Below are 9,136 nucleotides of genomic sequence, written 5' to 3'. Positions count from 1 at the left end.
AAACTACTCTCGTCCGCAGCTGGGTAAAATTGAAAGAGTTTAGAATTTTATCCACTTGTCCATTAGCATTTTATGGGAGTTTTGTTGTCCAAGTGTCCGAAGTGTTTGTGTGAGTGTATGTGTGTGTGTTTGGCCAGTTGTAATGTTTCTCCATGAACAACAGAATGTTGGATGTTTTGTATTTAAATTCCATGCATTTGGGGCTCTGGTAAAAGTAAATGTTTATTAAATTAAGATAGAGATCTGACGATGCAGTGCGGTGTTTGATGGAAGAGGGTGAGGTGATAAAGAATGATAGAAAATTAAAAAAATGTGGACTTTTATAGAAGACTAAAGGGTCTTCTCATATAGAAGACCAGAATGTCTTCTCATATAGAAGACCAGAAGGTCTCCCCATGTAGAATACCCGAAGGTCTCCTCATATAGAAAATTAGAAGGTCTTCTTATATCGAAGACCAGAAGAGAAGACATTCTGGTCTTCTACATAAGAAGTCCTTCTGCTATTCCATATTAGAAGACCTTCTGGTCTCCTATAAGAAGACCTTAGGTCTTCTATATACGAAGACCTCCAGGTCTTCTATACGAAGACCTCCAGGTCTTATATACGAAAACCTCCAGGTCATCTATACGAAGACCTCCAGGTCTTCTACACGAAGACCTCTAGGTCTTCTATAAGAAGATCTCCAGGTCTTCTATAAGAAGATCTCCAGGTCTTCTATACGAAGATCTCCAGGTCTTCTATAAGAAGACCTCCAGGTCTTCTATACGAAGACCTCCAGGTCTTCTATACGAAGACCTCCAGGTCTTCTATACGAAGACCTCCAGGTCTTCTATACGAAGACCTCCAGGTCTTCTATACGAAGACCTCCAGGTCTTCTATAAGAAGACCTCCAGGTCTTCTATACGAAGACCTCCAGGTCTTCTATACGAAGACCTCCAGGTCTTCTATGAGAAGACCTCCAGGTCTTCTATAAGAAATCTTCCTGGTCTTCTATACGAATACATCCAGGTATTCTAAACGAAGACTTTCAGGTCTTCTATACGAAGACTTTCAGGTCTTCTATACGAAGACTTTCAGGTCTTCTATACAAAGACTTTCAGGTCTTCTATACGAAGACTTTCAGGTCTTCTATACGAAGACTTTCAGGTCTTCTATGCGAAGACCTGCTGGTCTTCTATACGAAGACTTTCAGGTCTTCTATGCGAAGACCTGCTGGTCTTCTATACGAAGACTTTCAAGTCTTCTAAACGAAGACCTCCAGGTCTTCTAAACGAAGACCTCCAGGTCTTCTAAACGAAGATCTCCAGGTCTTCTATACGAAGACCTCCAGGTCTACTGTACGAAGACCTTCAGGTCTTTTGTACGAAAACCTCCAGGTCATCCATACGAAGACCTCCAGATCTTCTATACGAAGACCTCCAGGTCATCTATACGAAGACCTCCAGGTCATCTATACGAAGACCTGCAGGTCTTCTGTACGAAGACCTCCAAGTCTTCCATACGAAGACCTCCAAGTCTTCCATACGAAGACCTCCAGGTCTTCCATACGAAGACCTCCAGGTCTTCCATAAGAAGACCTCCTGGTTTTCCATACGAAGACCTCCAGGTCTTCCATATGAAGGCCTTTTCTATGAGAAGACCTTCTGATCTTCTATGAGAAGACCTTCTTATCTTCTATGAGATGACCACTTGTATAAGATGACCTTCTTCTATAAGAAGACCTTCTGGTTTTCTATAAAAAACCTTTAGAAGACCTTCTGGTCTTCTATAAAAAACCTCCTGGTCTTCTATAAGAAGAAAAATTGAATTCTTGTCTTTCTCTTGACAACCTATACCTTATCTTCCGTTTTCTATATCCTCTTTCCATTCCTCTCAAATATCACGTTTGACCACCTTTCGTGATACATTTTCTGCCTTACATGCACATACACATCTACCGACACCTCCATTCTTGACCAAGCTTGCATGTCATGATTAATGGCATATTCTGGCTACACGCTGTCGTTTTGCTGGCCTGAAGAGATTGTAAACTTTAACTGCCGTCACTGATATGGATCTGGTGTCTAAAACATCAACGCCCACTGTCCACAATTTGTAGTGGGGGAAGGGGGTGTTGTTATCCCTTCGAATTGATTTTCCTTCTAAAGAATTCAATTTGTGTATGCGTTACTGTTTTTCGCTCTGAGGGAGTGTTGAAAAGCGTGTTTTCCTTTTTCGGATATTTTTTTTGAAGAGCTTTTGTTGCAGAAATGTGATTCGTGCTCAGTTGACTATTGGAATTTTCTTCGTCGGCTTTAAAGAGGAATTATGTGAAACAAAGAATGCGGTTTAAAAGGAAGTAAGGAATTTATTTTATTTTTTAAGATATTTTTATTTAAAGGCGGAAATTTGAAATTTAAAGGTCTGTATTTGGAAGGATGGGGGCACACCTTAAATTTGTATTTATTTGAAAAAGAAAATTGTAGGTGTCATTAAAACTCAGTTTGGTTTATTCTTATTATATTTCAGGAAACAAAGGACGAAAAGGATAAGGACAAGAGATTTCAACATGCCATAACTTGGCCTATTACAATATTATCTCCTTGAGTTCTTATTATAGTCTTTAACATATTTTTATTCCCAAAATAATTTTGCAGAGTTTTCAGTATCCCAGAAAAAAAAAATAAATAAAAAAAAATAAAATTATTAAATACAGAAAATATCCTATGGTTGTCAATATGATATCAACTGGACTTCGTGTCTATTATAAGTAGGATAATTATCAGAATAATTTTACATAATTTTGAATTAAATTTAAAATTTGATTAAAATTTTAAATTTCTTTTTTTTTTCAAAAATCTTTTTTTATACCCTCCCCTAGTATGGAGGGTATTTTAAGTTTGTCATTCCGTTTGTAACACCCCGAAATATATATTTTAGATCCCACAAAGTATATATATTCTTGATCAGGATAAAATTCTATGTCGATTTAGCAATGTCTGTCTGTCCGTCTATGAAAATTGGTATTGCCCCCAAATAATGATACCTCCCTATTTCGGTATGTTGATGATTTTAGCGACATTATGTACCGGAATTAATTCAAATTTTGTATTTAAAGTTCGTAATGGGTACTACAGCCTAAAAGAGAAAATTGTATGTGCAGGTTCAAGTCTTCGTGTAGCCCCCATATAACGGTACCTCCCGATATGCGGTATTTTGATGATTTTAGAGACATTATTCACCGAAATTATTTCAAATTTGGTATTTGAAGTTCGTAATGAATACTACAGCATGTGACAGAAAATTGTATGTGCAGGTCCAAGTCTTCGTATAGCCCCCATATAACGGTACCTCCCGATATGCGGTATTTTAATGATTTTAGCGACATTATGTACCGGAATTATTTCATATTTTGTTCGTAATGGATACTACAGCCTATGCCAGAAAATTGTCTGTGCAGGTCCGTGTTTTATAACCCCCATGGTACCTCCCGATATTCGGTATTTTGATGATTTTAGCTACATTATAAACAGATTTTTTTCCAAGTTTCGCATTTGAATATTGTAATAGCTTATGACAAAGTTGCCTATGCAGGTCCACGTCGTCATATAGACCCTAATATACGGCTACATTCGGTATTTATACCTAGACCACAAGGTGGTCAGGGTATTATGTCTTTGTGCATTTGTTTGTAACAGGCAAAAGGAAACGAGATAGACCCATAGCTACTTTTGAGGATCTCCATAGAATCACTTTCTGAGTTGATTTATGCATGTCAGTCCGTCTGACCGTCTGTCCGTCCGTCCGTCCGTCCGTCCGTCTGCCCATGTATTCTTGTGAACAAAATGCAGGTCGCATTTATTATCCGATTGAGATGAAATTTTCCAGACAACATTTGTTTGGCCCAAGGACGAGCCCTATTGAAATTGGAGATAATCGGTAAAAAATTAGATATAGCTCCCATATATATCTTCGTCCGATTTGCCTTTTATTGTGCACCAAACTTGTAATATCAGCCCGAATAGTATGGAATTTTGCACATACAACCAAATTAGGCCTGAATATAAGCATGCCAAATTTTATCGAAATCGGTTCAGATATAGCTATAGCTCCCATATATATTGTTAACCCGATTTGTTATTTTTAGTCCTCCGCAGCCGTAATATGCACTCTGTAACAACAACAAAATTTGGGGGATATATGTCAAATACAGCACTGAAATAATTTTCTAATTTTTTTCGAGATCGGTTCAGATTCGGATATAGCACCCACATATAACTTCGTCCGATTTACCTTTGATTGTGCACCAAACGTCTAATATTTGTCCAAATGGAAGGGAATTTGGCACATACGACCGAATTGAGTCTAGAAGCTAGTATGTCAAATTTTGTGAAGATCGGGGTTCAGATATAGCTATTGCTCCCATATATAATGTTCATCCGATTTGTTGTATTTGTAACCCACAGCCGTAATAAGCACTCCATAACAACGATATTCAGGGAAATATATCAAATGTAGCTCAGAAATACCTTTGATAAATTTTATCGAGATCGGTTCAGATTTGGCGATAGCTTCCATATATAACTTCGTCCGATTTACCTTTTATTGTGCACCAAACGTCTAATATTTGTCCAAATGGAATGGAATTTGGCACTAACGACTGAATTGAGTCCAGAAACTAGTTTGTCAAATTTGGTGAAGATCGGGGTTCAGATATAGCTATAGCTCTCATATATACTGTTCATCCGATTTGTTGTATTTGTTACCCACAGCCGTAATATGCACTCGGTAAAAACGATTTTCAGGTTTTTCTTTGCCAAATTTTATCGAGATCGTTTCCGATTTAGATATAGCTCCCATATATATCTTTATCCGATTTCAAATTAATTGTGCACCAAATGGGCAATACAAGTCCGAATTTAAAAGATACAAATGCTTCGGCATATTTAGTCCTCTGAACTTTAAATTATAATTATAATCATAGCGTGTATGATTGAATTCTCCCATAAAAACTTTTAATTGTTATGTAAAGCTCTACTAAATTAGCAAAGTGGTGTAGGGTATCATAAAGTCGGTCCCGCCCGACTTTAGGACTTTCTTTACTGGTTTTTAATTAAATTTAAAAATGGATTATAATTTAAAATTTCAAATTTTTTTTTGTTTCAAAAATCTGTTTTTTTTTTTATCAGTGAGAAATTTTTCTCTAAAATATTTGGAATGTCCTTTCGAAGCAATTGCCTTTCATCAGCTTCTAAACTACTTTTTTCTCATTTTCCTCCTTTGATTAAAAATATATTTCTTTTTCATTAAAATTTGAAATCTCCAATTGCATCCTTGATTATAAGTCATCATCTCCATTGCAAATTAAAGAAGTGCTCCATTCGACCAGTAATAAATGTCCTGTAATGAGTTAAGATAACTTTGTGTGTGTGTGTTTGTGTGCATGCAAATTGTGTTGTGGCCTTTTGAACTGCATAAGTGATTTGTCACTCTTTCCCACCTCTTCATTTGTGTGATTGCCCTGCATTACCAAAAGGCATTTAATTGTTTGAGTTCCTTTGTCGTATCAAACAGATTTTTGGTTTGTGGGACAATTCATACTTGTCAAGGAGATATGCAATCATGACTTAGGTATGCACATAGGGGCCATATGTTTTATTTCTTAGGAAATATATTTAATGCTGAAAATTATGGGGAAAGAAGGGCCTTCAAAAGAGGCCTTTTTAAAATTTATTTTTAATACATTAAGTAAGGTCCGTCAAATACAGGGTGAGATGAAAAAACTGCAACCAACTTCAGACTGCTGTCATTTCTAATCCACTCGACCGACAGCTGTTAAAATTATTCCAGTGACAGTTCATTATATTATTTGCAAACGTACAAAAGCGGAGGCACCGTTACATGGTGGCTATATGAAGACGTGGACCTGCACTGACAATTTTCTGTCTTAGGCTGTAGCATCCATTATGAACTTCAAATACCAAATTTAAAACATTTCCGGTGAATAATCTAGCTTAAATCGCCAAAATACCGAAAATAGGGAGGTACCATTATATGGGGGCTATACCAAAACGTGAATCTATACCGACAATTCTCTGTCACAGGTTGCAGTACCCATTACGAACTTCAAATGCCAAATTTGAAACAATAATGTTTTCAAAATACCGAATATCGGAAGGTACCGTTATATGGGGGCTATAAGAAGGCGTGGACCTGCACAGACAATTTTCTGTCATAGGCTGTAATATCCGTTGAGAACTTCAAATAACAAATTTGAAACAATTTCGGTGAATAACGTCGCTAAAATCATCAAAATACCGAACCTACCGGAAGCTAGAGTGATTTCCAAAGACGGACGGACATCGCTATATCGACATAGAATTTTATGCTGATCAAGAATGTATATACTGTGTGGGGTCTAAAATTTTTGTTTCGAGGTGTTACAAACGGAATGACAAACTAAATATACCCTCCATACTATAATGGAGGGTATAAAAAAATCTAGTCTCTCCGGATCTTCGAAGAGTTTAAGATGGACTTAAGCACATATTAAAATGAAAGACTCTGGTTCATTCCTATCGCCCTGTTTATTTGGACACTATTTGGAAAAATTTTTGTAATTTTTTAACTGTGCTCCCCGTGAATTTAAGCTCTACGCCTTCACTCAATACCAAATTTAGTATTTTTTGTACAATTGTAATACACATTTCCAAAACAAGTTATTTTCTTAATTAGAGATACCAACAGAGACCTCAATATTAAAATTGAGGATTCCAGCCCCATCCTTTCATCCAATACCAAATTTAATACTTTTTGTACAATTGTCGTACGAACTTTTTCCAAAACCAGATACCAATATCAAATTTCTGTATTTCAGTTCTATTCCTTTATCCAATACCAAATTTAGTACCACTTAGTACTTTTCGTACAACAATAGGACCCATTTCCAAACCATCGCCAAATCTCAAACAAAAATATCGTCTGTAATCTACATCTCAAATTTCAGAAATTTATCTTCCTCCCTTGACCCAACACCAAATATAGTACAATTTCGTACTTTTCGAGCAATTATATTACATATTTCCAAAACCTCCTCCATGTCTCAATCGCAGATACCAACAGAGGCCTCAAAATTAAATTTCAGGATTTCATCTCTATCCCTTCACCAAATACCAAATTTAGTACCATTTAGTGCTGTTCGTACAATTATAGTACACATTTCAAAAATCACCTCCATATCCTAAGCACAGACACCAACAGTGACATATATTTTAAATTTAAGTATTTCAACTTCCTTCATCCAGTACCAAATTTAGTACTATTTAGTAATTTTCGTACAATTCTATTACAAATACCGAAATCACCTCCATATGTCCAGTTTACACATAAACGGCGACCCTTTTACCAAATTTCGAACTGCAATCACTGTCTTTTCACCCATTACCAAATCGTACCAAATAAAGTACTATTTAGTACTTTTCGTATAATTATAGTACACATTTCCCAAACCATATAACATTTTATACTATTTATAATAACAGACTAGGTTCTTTTCTCAACTGCAGATGTCAATAGAGACTCCTACCTCTTCCCAATCACTCAATTCTAATAATATCGTGTACCTTATTTTTATTTTTCGTACTCTTATAGTTCGATTTTTTTGTTCCTTACAGACCCCCAAAGTATTGTATTCTATGGGAATTATTTTGGATTTTTGAACAGCTAATAGGAAAATATATGTTTGTAGTCGAAAGCTAGAATATGTACCTTCAGATTTTTTCTCTCAGCACTAAAGGTGGAATTAGACTAACTACCAAATTCCTTTGTCCTCTTTTAAATCCTCTTGATTTTGTCCAACTCTTATGGCCACCCTGTCAACAACTTGGCAGCCACATATTTTCTAATGTTATTATCTTTACTTTAACCTTTATGCAGTTCCGACTTCTTTCACTCGCCTGTCGTTATGGCGATGCCATTTTAGAAGATTTTCCACAAAAGAAAAATTACACCAAATACCACAAAAGAGAAATTTCTTTAAGATTTTCCTGTGGACTTCTGTGTTTAGGACTGCCTTGCAATTGCGGCAAAAAGAAAAGGAGCCACAAACAGAACCGACAATCGAACAAAACTGATTCCCTTTCTCAATAAAATTAAATTTCATTATTGCAATAATTACCACCACTTGAAGGGAGAGGGGGTGACATGATGAGAGGTGAAGGTGGTTGAGTGCTGGAGAAACAAGTGAACAGTCCATCACCGAAGCGGTTAGCCTTTTGTGAGTAAATATTTGCTTGGCCAAAAGGTTCCCACCCCCCGAGAGTGTTGAAAGACCACAACATTTTTATCTTGTATTGCGACTTGACAGAAGTGTAAAAAGGTTGTCAATATTCTTCAATATCAATGTTTGTGTGTGTGGGCGGGTGTGTGTGTGTGTGGTAGGCTTGTTTATTTGTTTGGTCAAGTAGCAATAATTGCATTTACTTATGTTTTTGTTGTTGTTGTTACAAAGAATTATTAACATTGTCGTTTGTTATTGTTATTGACTTTTATTGATATTGGTTTTAATTAAAAATTTCTGTTGGATAATGTTCAAATACAATTACCAGGATTCTTTTGAGGTTATTCAAGTGTTTGGATGTGGGTGTAATGGAAATTACTGGCAATGTCTGGAGGAGGATATGGGGTTATGGAATTGCGATAAAGAGGACATGAGCAACAAACATATTTTTTCAAGGACCAACGAAACGTGGATTTTTTAAAGACTATTTTTTCAAGGACTTTCAGAGCAATAAACAAGGATTTTGTAAGAATATTTTTTCAAGGACCAAAAGACCAAGAAACTTAGATTTTTTAAGGAATTTTCCCAAGGACCAAATACCAATTAATCTGGATTTTTTTCGATTTTTTTTTCAAAGACTAAAGGGATAATAAATGTGGAATTTTTAAAGAATATTTTTTCAGGAACTTTAGAGTAATAAACATGGCTTTTTTAAAGAATATTTTTTCAAGGACCTTCGGAGCAATAAATATGGATTTCTTAAAGAATATTTTTTTCAAGGATCAAATAAACGTGGATTTTTTAAAGAATATTTTTTTAAGGTTCAAATAAACGTGGATTTTTTTAAAGAATATTTTTTCAAGGACCAACAAAACGTG

Source organism: Musca domestica, unplaced genomic scaffold (genome assembly GCF_030504385.1).
Source record: "Musca domestica strain aabys unplaced genomic scaffold, Musca_domestica.polishedcontigs.V.1.1 15, whole genome shotgun sequence".
Classification (NCBI taxonomy): Eukaryota; Metazoa; Arthropoda; class Insecta; order Diptera; family Muscidae; genus Musca; species Musca domestica.
This window is presented reverse-complemented; position numbering follows the sequence as displayed.